Source organism: Macaca mulatta, chromosome 2, assembly GCF_049350105.2.
Source record: "Macaca mulatta isolate MMU2019108-1 chromosome 2, T2T-MMU8v2.0, whole genome shotgun sequence".
Classification (NCBI taxonomy): domain Eukaryota; kingdom Metazoa; phylum Chordata; class Mammalia; order Primates; family Cercopithecidae; genus Macaca; species Macaca mulatta.
Window position 1 is genome coordinate 102,545,845 of NC_133407.1, and position 13,199 is coordinate 102,559,043.

The following is a 13,199-nucleotide window of genomic DNA, read 5'->3' on the forward strand; positions in this document are numbered from 1 at the left end:
CGTTACAAAATGGAAACAGCGGCCTGGCACGGTGGCTCACACCTGTAATCTCAGCTCTTTGGGAGACTGACGCAGGCAGATCATCTGAGTTCAGGAGTTCAAGATCAGCCTGACCAATACGGCAAAACTCTGTCTCTACTAAAAACATAAAAATTAGCTGGAGGTGGTGGCACACACCTGTAATCCCAGTTACTCAGGAAGCTGAGGCACAAGAATCACTTGAACCTGGGAGGCAGAGGTTGGAGTGAGCCGAGGTCGCGCCACTGCACTCCAGCCTGGGTGACAGAGCAAGACTCTGTCTCAAAAACAGTAAAAATAAAAATAAAATGTAAACAGAGAATAAGATACCAAAAGAAAGAATGTGAACGATTAATTGTAACAAAAGCCTTTGTAAGCTGATACTTTCCTTCCTGGATCCTTGTACCTTACAAATGGAAAAAAACGGTGGGTAGGGGTAGCATCAAAATGATGGTGATGTTTTAAGATGGCTTTGGGTTTCAGATGTCTGACAGCCATACTTGAAAGGACACAAAGATAGATGTGTACCCGCCCCCCATCCGCTACACCCTTGTTCTGCTCTCTAATCTTTGCACATACCAGAGATTTCGTAAGTTCTGTGAGTACCTGGTTTTCTGCACGTACCAGAGATTTTGTTTTGCACATACCAGAGATTTTGTAAGTTCTGAGGCAAGGTCACAAGACGTGTTTAAGTAAGATAAACTCTTGCTGCCATAAACCTGCTCTCCCGCCTCAAAGTTTGAACCAAAATATCAGAAATGGCAGGAACCAATCATAGTTAGCCAAATCGCCTTGTTCAAACACTAGCCAATCATATATCTGATTTGTATAATAACTCTATGCCCACTTTTCTTAGACTATATAACATTGTTCGGAGCTGAGTGGGGGAGCTTTCCTGCCCGTCTCGTTTCACGAGCGAGGGAGAGTTCCAGGTTCGAACCTGTAATAAAGATCCTTGCTGCTTAGCTTTGACTCTGGACTCTGGTGGTCTTCTTCGGGGAATAAATGGTCTGGGCATAACATACTCATGTACTTCAAGGAGAAAGCTCTAGCTCTATAAGCCATCTGGGCAATGGTTTAATGTCTTTTTTTTTTTTCAGAGGGTTTTTAAAGTACAGGAAAACGTGTGTGTTTATTTGGCTGCTCTGTGCCTGCACACGTGCAAGCTGTGCTAACAGGTTTTTCCATGTTTTGCTGAATTTGCCAGCTTGCCATAAACAGGCTTCCATGTCTTAATTGTCTATAAATGGCACAAACACACAAAAATGCAAATCAAGACAAGCTGTCCCTTCAACTGCTGCTGCCATGATGACAGCGAGCGACAATTGGCCAAATCAATACATGGAGACTGAAGCTGTCCGGCAGAGAGCACAGGGCCGACTGCTTTTCCCATAGCATTTAAAGAAACAAGCGGAAACAGCTCTCCACACAGGACAGACACGTCCTTTGTTCTTTGAATAAATGCTGCCAATGCCCAAAATACTTTCTCCATCACACTATCTATATGGAATTCAAGTTCCTTCCAATACCATGAGTAACGCCAGTGATAGACTATGTTTAGCCATAATGACCCATTAGCATTCTTTTTCCTCTAAAATGTTGAAATAATAACATTGAGTGTGCACTCACGAGGTGCCAGGCTCTGAGTTTGATCTCGTTTAGTTCTCATTGAAATCCGGTAAGATCAGTACCATATTCTCTCATTTTTCATAGATGAGGAAACTGAGTCACAGAAAGGCTAAGTAAGTTGTCCATGGTCACAGGTTATTTAGGAACTTTTCTCCAAACTTTCAAAAGTTAACTACTGCCACTATTACAAATGGGTTTCTGTTTGTTTGTTTTTCTTTTTTTTTTGAGACAGGGTCTTGCTCTGACCAGACGAGTGCAGTGGCGTGATGATGTTTCACTGCAGCCTCAACTTCCCGGACTCAAGTGATTCTCGCACCTCAGCCTCTCCAGTAGCTGGGATTACAGGCATGAGCCACCACACCTGGCTAATTTTTTAATTTTTATTTTTTGCAGGGATGGGGCTTCACCATGTTGCCCAGACTGGTTCCGAACTCTGGGCTCAAGAGATCCTCCCAGGTCGGCCTCCCAAAGTGCTGGGATTACAGGTGTAAACCACTGTGCACAGCCCTACAAATGCGACTTGTACAAAGTCAGAGCAGTGAGCAGGAAGAGAACAGAGACTTCAGTGAGTCTCCTGGATGTTGCAACACCATATCCCTCCTCCATACCGTAATGTGTCTACACCCACCAAGCTCCTAGACGTTGAAGGCAGGCCAGCTCAGAGACGAAACAGCAGTAAAGAAAGAGAAGATGCAGACATGCGTCTTGATTTCAGTTCGAGCGTGCGTCTCTCCCCTGCAGCTGCACAGGCAGAAACCAGGGGCCGTGAGTCTGAGGCAGTGTGTTTGGTTCCTGGCAGGTAATCTTTTGGGAGACCATCCCATACAATTAGTGTTACACTTCTCAAAAAGGAAGTGAGACTTTTATAGAAAAATCGAGAAAGGTCTAATAAAACCACAAAAGGATAATATAACAACAAATTAAATTCATCTGTCCAAACTGAAATCCCAAAGCCCTCTGGGCACACAGCTGCTTTTCTGAGCTGAAATTCAGCTCCAGCTAAGAAACAGGTCAACTTTTCTAAAAAGATTTCTTTTTCACATGCCTTCAATAATAATTCCTTTCCCTCACTTGTCATTTTCCAGATTTAATGGCTCCGTTGGCCTTCCTCTTATTTAGGCCATGAGCACTGACTGCATGTCTGCTACGGCCGGGACTCCAAGGGAGGCACCCTAGGGAACACAGATGACGGCAGCACAGCGACACCCTCAAGGAGCACACACGGGGAAGGCAAGACGATACCATCGCAGCCTTCAAACAGAAAAGAACTTGGCCTCCATACCCCGTCCCATTTCTAGAAAACAACGATGCTGAGTCAGTAACATTTACCGAACAGCCTGCAGTGTGGAGGCAGGCACGAGGGGGCTCCATGCGGGGAAGAGCACCTTCAGAAGGGGGCATGCAAGCAACGTGGAGGCAGGAGACACTCCCACGCACAAGGGCCAGCCTGGGGGCCTGCAGAAATGCCCATGCATCTGGGAGGAGGGAGAGAGGACAAGATACTTAAATGCTCCAAAATGAATAGAAGCCTCCCAAGAACCTCCCCCAAAATGGGGCAGGGATTTACAAAAGATCAAACCGAGCATGCGCAGTTACCTGAGCATAGCGCCACCAGAGCGAGCTATCGAGGAAGAAACAGGGTCACTAGAAGCCTGAGCCTCTACTCCCAGCTCTGCAACTCATTCACCCTATGACCTTGGTGAAGGCTCTTAGCTTCTGTGAGCCACAAGAGAATCACGGGAAAACAGAAGATAGGAAAACTGCTCTGCCTTTTTCACAGAACTGCTGAGGGAATAAAATCAGATAATGGATTTTTAAATTCTCTGTGAATTACGAAGCAAAATACAAACGTATGAAATCATTCTTACCATTAATAACAGCACTGTAAAATTAAGAGCAGAGTTAAGACCACAGCATTTTCCACCCCCCGACTCCCGAGAGAAATAGTGAGTCCAGCTGATGTATTTGGGCAACCCCAGTATCTAGGCCTTGAGAGCCTCAAACAGCTCAGGAACTCTGACAGTATCACTCCAGCCCAGTGCTCATTAAGTTCTCCAAGACAGCCACTGACATAAAATACTACAGCTTTTTCAGCTGGGCTTGAAGCCCTCCAAGCTCACAGCACAGCTAAACAATGAAGAAGAGGTTTTCTGCTACTAGGCTCAAAAGCTGGCTTTTGTAGATTCCCATAGAAAGAACATTCAAGGCCAGGCGTGGTGGCTCATGCCTGTAATCCCAGCAATTTGGGAAGCCGAGGCAGGAGGATCACCTGAGGTCAGAAGTTCAAGAACAGCCTGGCCAATATGGTGAAGCCCCGTCTGTACTAAAACTACAAAAATTAGCCGGGGCATGCTGGCGAGCACCTGTAATCCCAGCTACTCGGGAGGCTGAGGCAGGAAAATCGCTTGAACTCAGGAGGCCGAGGTTGCAGTGAGCTGAGATCACGCCACTGCACTCCAGCCTGAGGGACAAGAGCGAAACTCCACCTCAAAGAAGAAAAAATAAAGAGCATTCTTTTTTGCTGATGTTAAATTTCCTGTGCTTAATACAGAGAAATCATACAACACTGAAATCCTGAAAAACATATCATAAAAAGCATTTAGTGACTGAAAAGACATTCAATATAACCTGTAACAGTGAGTTCCCCTCCTCTTTCCAGCCAGCTCCACTAATGCTGTGACCCTTAACAATGCTTTCACTAACACAGAGAAAAATTAATAGGACCGCTTACCCCTCTCAGCTGACAGCTAAACCAGTGCTTCTCCCTGGGCTCACTAAAGATGACCTTTACCTAAAACCAGGCTGCAACGACCCTGTAGATGTTGACTAACAATTTCAAAATTCCCATATTCTTTGTCCACTCCTAAGGAAGATGAACTGAAGCCAGGTGTCTCCAAGTCAGAACTAACAGAGGCCTTAAACATCAGATGGCCCATCCCCTTCTTTGACAACCAGGGGATCTAAAGCTGAGCTTATGGAAGAAAACAGCCTGGTTAGGAACAAAGCGGATACCAAAGCCTAGTCACTTAACCTCTGGTCCAGAACTCCTGCGACAATCCAGCACCCATATAGGATGAGTCTCCCTAACCAGAAACACCGAAATCCACAAGTGTGGATTTTGAGTGCCGACGTGACGCTCAAAGAAATGTTCATTGGAGCAGCTCAGATTCTGGATTTTTGAATTCAGGATGCTCAACCAGCAAGTATAATACAAATATTCAAAAATCCAAAAATGCAAAAAAATCTGAGACACTTCTGGTTCCAAGCAGTTTGGATGAGGGATATTCAACCTGCATTTTTTTTTTTCCTCTAATGAAGGAAATTAAAAATGAGGACCGAGCAAAGTCATTCAATCCATACTAAAGTCATTCAATAGTTTAATTAGTACCCATTTAAAGTTAAGTGCTACCCGCAGATATTTAAAAGGATGAACACATACATGCCTATAATCCCAGAACTTTGGAAGGCCGAGACGGGAGGATCACCTGATGTCAGGAGTTCAAAACCAGCACAGCTAGCATGGTGAAACTCCATCTCTACTAAAAATGCAAAAATTAGCCAGGCATGGTGGCGCACACCTGTTATCCCAGCTACTCGGGGGGCTGAAGCAGGAGAATCGCTTGAACCTGGGGGGAGCACGTTGCAGTGAGCCGAGATCACACCACTGTACTCTAGCCTGGATGACAAAGCAAGACTCTGTCTCAAAAAAAAAAAAAGAAAAAAGAAAATTAATTTAAATTGTGTTTTCACATCGAGCCCATGTTCCCAGAACACAAGCCCTGCTCTATGCTCCAAGGGCACACAGGGTGCCCCTTTATCAATACTCACCATATTCCATGGCAGCCATTGGCACATGTCTGTCCATCACACTAGACTTCCTGTGCATGAGGCAGGGATCATATATTATTACCTTTCTGTCCCCAATGTCTGGCCTAGAAGACACTCAGTAAATGATTACTGAACTAAGTCAGTTACTAAGACATGTTTAACTTGTATTAACAAAATTGATTCAATACGTTTGCCAATGCAGCGTTCATACCACACAGCTTAAATCTCAACCTGCGGATTTATCTTGTGTTCTGCTAGATTATCACCTATTAACATTCAGGAGGCACCTAGTATGTGCTAGGCATTACTAATTGCTGGGGACCTAGCAGTGACAAAACAACATTCCTTGTTCAAAGAGGAGTTCTAATATAAAGAGGAATAGAAGGAACAGGCTAGATTGATGAGAGAGCTAAGAAAAGGACAGGCTGCCATGGGAAGCACCTGGTCTTGTCTGGATGGTACATAGTTAACGAAGTCTGAGTGCTTCATATGGCATAAGATCATCTCCTCCAAAGAAGCGAATGAAGCTTTGACTCCCCAGTACCGGAAGTCACCATAAAGGTGCACACAGCCACATGCTTAGTGTAGGAAGTGAAACCAACCAACCAAACAAAGCTCCAACTTCCAGAGGCAACAGTCCAATTATGAAATCCTCTGGCTACGTTCAATTGAAATTCAAGGTATTCAAGAGGCTAATATTTAAGTGATAAATTAACCCAACCACTTAAAACTAAACTAGTCTTTGGTTCAAGGGGTAAGGGTATATGCTACCTTTACAAATTTATTAGCTCTTAATATTTACATTTAAATATGATGATGATGGTGTAATAATAACTTTACTTAGTTACTATGTGTTAGGCACCAAACTAAGCACTTTACACACACATTTGCACAATCCTGTGAGATGATAATGACTCCTTGTCATCCCATTTCATAGCTGAAAGTCAGGTTTATATAAGCTTAAAAACTTGCCCCAGATGACACAGCTAGTTAGCAAGACCCAGGCAGCCTGACTCCATAGGCCTTGCTTAAAGAAGTAATATTTATAAACTGTCCAGCACAGCGGTGGTACAAACAAGAGTTTAATAAATGCCTAAAGAGTACTTCATACCCAAAATTGTTTCCCACCAATCAAACTACACTTACTCTGGTTCTGTGTAACCAACTGTCAAATCATTGTTCCATGAAGAAAAGGTGGAAAGGGTAGAGATCAGAATAGAGTGAATAACTGGTAAATATACTTCATGGCAGGTAGTAACAGGAGGTGGCATTTACGCTATTTCTACATTTGTTTGCATAAGACTTTTTTTCACAGTTCTAAAGCACAAGAACCATTCTAAGCTGGTGAAAGCATAAGGCATGTCTATGATCCAGGACTCCAATTCACTGTGGATCAGTGGATCTCAACTTTTATGGTATATCAGTTTTTAACAGCACTATAGCTGCCCAGGCTCCATTCCTGCAGATTCTATTTCAACTGGTCTGGAGTAAGCACGCATGCTTTTTTCAGTCCCCCAGATGCAGCTAGGTTTGCAAACCACTGTCCAAGATGCTCTCACACTTCCGCTCAGTTCAACACACACTCACTGAGATTCTAAGCACTATGAATTGGGCTAAGTTAACAAGTCAGGCTTGACTCCCTAATAATATTGGCAAAGAAACCAATATCAGAAATTTATTCCAGTCCAAACCAAATAAATTGCCGGGTGAAAAAAATGCCCAGGCAAAGTTTGCCACACAAAACAACTTCCTGTATCTTCCCGGTCCGTAGCCTAGAGACTGACTCTGAGCCATGAGAATTCAGAATCAGGGGAAAATGCCAGTCTGAGGCATCTGCCACACTCCTAGCACACCCCCAAAAGCGCCCAGCTACATTTCACATCCACTGTCCTAACAGGGGTCGAAATAGGGAAGAGCAGTGCAATACAGAAAACAGAGCCTGCTGGGTGCCAAAAGGCTGGGGAATTCCAGTCCTAGCCCTGCTACCAATCAGTCTGGTCACTTCTCTCTGGTCCTGGTGTGGCCAACAGTTACGCGAGAGGGTGAGGCATAAAAACACAGATGTCAGGCAAGCTCCAGCATCCAAAATACATAGAAATTAAAAAGCATTAAGGTGATATCAAGGAATATATGCCATCAACCAGAAAAGTAACTGAAGTATTCCTTTTCCCATTCATAAGAAATCAAATGTGGAAGCAGAAAATTGAGCAATCAGCCTACCAAGTTGACTGGGGCAACAGAATACACTCACGGATTCTGTTCAAAACAGCGGGGGTGACAGACCAAAAGGAGAATGGCAGAGTGTCCCTCTCTCCTCTGTCCACCCATGCCACCAGCACGTGAGTGCGTCCACACGCAGCGCCCAGTCTCCTGTTCCACTGACGCCAGCGTCCACTCACCGCAAGCCTACTAAGTGCCACATCTGCTCTGATGCTCCCTCATCTCATCACCATAGACATCCCTGCTGGAGGTGAGTATGTGACAGACGAAAATCACAGAGGCCTAGGGAGGTTGAGACCCGCATTCCCACTGCGGTGAGGGTGTGCTTGAGAGGGACCCCACGGCTGGGCTCTCCATGCTGCTCTCCTCAGTAATCACTCCCAGACCAGAGCAGCAAGGGGGAATTTTCTTCCTCTCACTATTTTCAGCCCCTTGGCTGACCCAGCATTCCCCAGAAAGCTATCGAGTTCTGGAAGCTCTGAGGCCACAAAGCCATAAACGCAGGGGACACACAGCCCATCTGTCTCTAACGGGTCTTTTACTTGTCATGCTGGTCATTTCTAAGAGCAGATGGGTTAAGAAACACTTGGCAAGTTACCACGAAATGACCCCTCCACTCCTCCCTGGGGGAAGGCTGATTAGCGAGCAGTCAGGCCGGCTTTCTTCCCCCACTCCCTGCATTCCTGTCCCTAAGGAGCCACAGACAATCCCACCAAATATAGGCAGGAGACAGCCACCACCTTCCTACAGCTGGAGGGGGGAAGGGTCCTCTCGGGCCTTTCTAACTGCATGAAAACCAAACTGTGAGCCGTACTGACCCGGGCCTCACCCATGTTGCAGGCATGTACAACACAGGCACCCAGTGGTATCATCAGGCAGAACTATGAATGTGCTTTCCATCATTTTCATACAATGATTCCAGAACCGCTATTCACACAGCTCCACTTCTCACACATACGACGTGCTTCACGGATTACACAGCATTTTCACCATGCCCCTCATCCGCTCCTCCCAGCAGCCTTGTGTGATCCCTTCAGTATGCTTCCTCATCTCCATTTCTTAAGAAATGGAGTTTCTGAGGTTATGAAACCAAAACTTTCCCAAGAACATCCAGCTAGTGTTAGAACCAGGATATGAGGGCTTCTGATTCTACAACCAGTATTTGTGCCACTATTCCACATGGGCCCCTCCAGGGATTTCTGCCTGATCTTAAAATGCAGACAGCAAATCCGTCTCTCTAGAGTCCTGGGGTTCCCTATAGACAAGAACTAAAACTTCTAACAGGAAGTTTATACTTATTTGGAAGGCTACCTGGGATATTTCTTTTAAGTTAGTTTGTTCATGTTTTGGAAAGATTGTTCCAATGACAATGCGGGGCATGAATTGTAGAAAGGATTCCATGATGAGGCAGAGTAACAGTTTGGTGGCTCTTACAATAGTTCAAATGAGGCATGAGGCGCAACCAGAAAGGACAGAGGGAAAACGCATTGGAAAGAAATGCAAAATGAAGTCCACTCAGACCCAGGATGGAAAAAAGGGGATTAAGCATGATAGTGGTTTCTAGTTTGAAAGACTGATGAACAACGATGTCATTAACTACTGCAGAGTGGTATCTGGGGCCTGGGTGCACCAGTTTGTTTAACCATTCACCTGCTGAACAGTCTCCAGGCTGTTTCCAGGTTCTAGCCTTTATAAATAATGCTGCTATGAACAGATACATAAAGGCTTTTGTGTGAACATAAGTCTTCATTTCTCTGGGATAACTGCCCATGAATGTGAGTGCTACATCCTATGGCAATTGCACATTTAGTTTTTTCAGAAACTGTCAGCTGTTTTCCAGAATGGCTGTACCATCTTCCATTCCCACCAGCCAAGTGTGAGTGATCCCATTTCCTTGCATCCTCACCAGCACTGGTCTTGTTACTACTTTTTATTTTAGGCATTCTGATAGGTGTATAGTGATGTGGCTTTAGTGTGCATTTTTCTGATGGCTCATGATGTTGAACATCTTTTCCTGTGCTTATATGTTATCTGAAATGTCTCTTCAGGTCTTTTATTCATTTTCAAAGTAGATGATTTGGTTTCACTGTTGAATTTTGATAGTTCTTTATGTATTATAGATATGAGTCCTTTATCAGACATGTGGTTTGCAAATAGTTTATCCCAGTCTCTAACTCCTCTTTTCATCTTTATTTTGCACTGTACATTTTAGTCCATGATCCATTCTGAGTTAATTTTTGTACGAGGTATGAGGTTTAGATCAGAGTTCAGGTTTTTTTCCTATGAATAATCAGGTAGCCAGTAACTTTTTTTAAGAGACAAGGTCTCACTCTGTCACCCAGGCTGGAATGCAATGACAAGAACAGAGCTCACTGCAGCTTTGACTCCTGGGCTCAAGTTATCCTCCTGCCTCAGCCTCCTGGAGTAGCTGGGACCACAGGCAGGTGCTACCAAGACCAGTAAATTTTTTAGTTCTTGTAGAGACAGGGTCTTGAGCCATGTTACCCAGGCTGGTGTGGAACTCCTAGGCTAAAGTCATCATCCCACTTATATGGGGCCAGGCAGTGGCACATGACTGTAATCACAACACTTTGGGAGGATGAAGCAGGAGAATCACTTAAACCCAGGTATTCCAGATCAGCCTGAGCAACAGAGGGAGGCCCTGTCTCTGCAAAAAATTTTAAACATTAGCTGGGCATGGTGTTGTACACCTGTGGTCCCAGCTACTTGGGAGGCTGAGGTGGGAGGATCTCTCGAGCCTATGAGGCTGAGGCTGTAGTGAGCCATGATTGCACCACTACATTCCAGCCTGGGAGAAAGTGAGACGCTGTCTCCAAAAAACAAACAAACAAACAAACAAACAAACAAACAAAAAATGCTAGAGCATCACCCATATGAGACAGGTATTGTCTTTTTGAAAATTTAATTACAGTTATATAATAGACATGTAAAATGTCCACTTTGAAAGCTTGAAAAATATATAACTCTAAGTATTCTTACCTTAAAATTCTGATTCCTACCTAAGATATCGCATACTGTTTACATAAGTATCACAATGCCTGGACAACAACTAAAAATGTGTACGAGGGAGAAAAATGAGCATGTATGCCTATTAATTAAGGTATATTTCCCCCTCATTACACAAAAAGTCATCACGGCAAACCCCTGTGACTGTATCTAAAGCAAGCCTACAGTTTTACTTCTCTGTATACTAAAATGCAAGGCTAAAATTCAAATACTAAACATTTCCTGAAGCCAAGGGTAGTTTACTTAAAATAAATGTCCAGGGTCTATATCAAAAATATGAAAAAGCTAGCTACTTAGCCATTGCAATCTAAGTTCAGCTTTTTCTTTTTAAATTGACACATAATTGTGCACTCTACATATGTATGGAGTACACATAGTGATGTTATAATACATGTAATGTATGTGATCAGCGTAATTAGCATATCCACCATCTCAAACATTTATCATTTCTTTGTGTTGGTAACGTTCAATACCCTTCCTCCAATTATCTGGAAATATATATATATACACATATATATATATATATATATATATATATATTTTTTTTTTTTTTTTTTTTTTTTTTTGAGACAAAGTCTTGCTCTGTTGCCCAGGCTGGAGTGCAGTGGTGTGATCTCAGCTTACTGCAACATCTGCTTCCCAGGTTCAAGCTATTCTCCTGCCTCCGCCTCCCTGGTAGCTGGGGTTACAGGCACCCACCACTATGCCCGGCTAATTTTTGTATTTTTAGTAGAGATGGGGTTTCCCCACATTGGCCAGGCTGCTCTCAAACTCCTGACTTCAGGTGATCCACCCACCTCAGCCTCCCAAAGTGCTAGGATTACATGCATGAGCCATGGTGCCCAGCCTGAAACTATATATACTTGTTAACTATAGTCGTCCTATGTTATAAAACACTAGAACTTACTCCTATCCAGCTATAATTTTGCATCCTTTAACAAATTTCTCCCTATCTCCCTCTTCCCCCACCCTTCCAACACTCTAGGATCCTCTGTCTACTTTCAACTTCCATGAGATCTACTCCTTTTGCCTTCCACATAAGAGAACATATGCTGTGTAACTTTCTGTCCCTGGCTTATTTCACATAATATCTTCCAGTTCTATCCACATTGTTGAGAATAACAGGACTTCATCCTGTGTTATGGCTGAATAGTACTCCACTGTGTATAAAGACTACATTTTCTCTATCCATCATCTGCTGTTGGACACCGAGGCTGATTCCATACTTTGGCTATGGTGAACAGTGCTGCAGGAAACACAGAGGCGTGGATGCCCCTCCAACACTGATTTCCTTTTCTTTGGGTATCTACACTGTAGTAGGACTGCTGGATCACACTGTAATTTCATTTACAGTTTTCTGAGGGACTTCCATACTGTTTACCATAGTGGGTGCCCTAGCTTACTCTTACTCTTTTTCATTTTTCTCTTTGAGACAGAGTCTCACTGTTGTCCAAGCTGGAGTACAGTGGTGCAATCTCGGCTTGCTCACTGTAGCATCCGCCTCCCGGGTTCCAGTGGTTCTCATGCCTCGGCCTCCTGAGTATCGGGGATTACGGGCGCCTGCTACCGCACCTGGCAAATTTTTGTATTTTTTAGTAGAGATGCGGTTTCACCACGTTGGCCAGGCTGGTCTTGAACTCCTGGCCTCAAGTGATCCGCCCACCTCAGTCGCCCAACAGTGCTGGGATTACAGGTGTGATCCACCATGCCCAGATAATTTTTGTGTTTTTAGTAGAGACGGGGTTTCACCATGTTGGCCAAGCTGGTTTCAAACTCCTGACATCAGGTGATCTGCCCGTCTCGGCCTCCCAAAGTGCTGGGATGTCCGCGTGCACCCCGTGCCCAGCCAGCTGCTCTAGTTTACACCCCCCTACACCCTGTAAGAGCTCCCTTGTCTCCATATCCTTGTCAGCACTTGTTATTTTTTGTCTTTTTGATAATACCCATCCTAATCGGTGAGATGATACCTCACTGCGGTTTTGATTTGCATTTCTCTGATTATAAGTGATACTGAACATTTTTTTCACATATTTTTTGGCCATTTGTATGTCTTCTTTCAAGAAATGTCTGTTCGGTTGGGTGTGGTGACACAAACCTGTAAGCCCAGCACTCAGAACGCTAAGGCAGGAGGACAGCTTGAGCCTAGACCAGCCTAGGCAGCATAGCAAAACCCTAGCTCAAAAAGAAAAAAAAAAAGAAATATCTGTGTCTGTTCAGCTTTTTGACCTCCAAAAATTAAGAGCCCATTTTGGAATCGGACGACCTGCCTGATTCAGAGACAATCTGTGGGCCGGGCGCGGTGGCTCAAGCCTGTAATCCCAGCATTTTGAGAGGCCGAGACGGGCGGATCACGAGGTCAGCAGATCGAGACCATCCTGGCTAACCCGGTGAAACCCCGTCTCTACTAAAAAATACAAAAAAACTAGCCGGGCAAGGTGGCGGGCGCTTGTAGTCCCAGCTACTCGGGAGGCTGAGGC

At 44.4% G+C, this 13,199-nt stretch overlaps 1 protein-coding gene across 2 annotated transcripts in view; it reads right to left on the bottom strand.

Moving 5' to 3' along the window:
- The window catches only part of LOC106995931 (SH3 domain and tetratricopeptide repeat-containing protein 1), a 56,276-nt gene that overhangs the window by 20,511 nt on the left and 22,566 nt on the right, over positions 1-13,199 (bottom strand). The gene's annotated exons all lie outside the window — the stretch shown is intronic.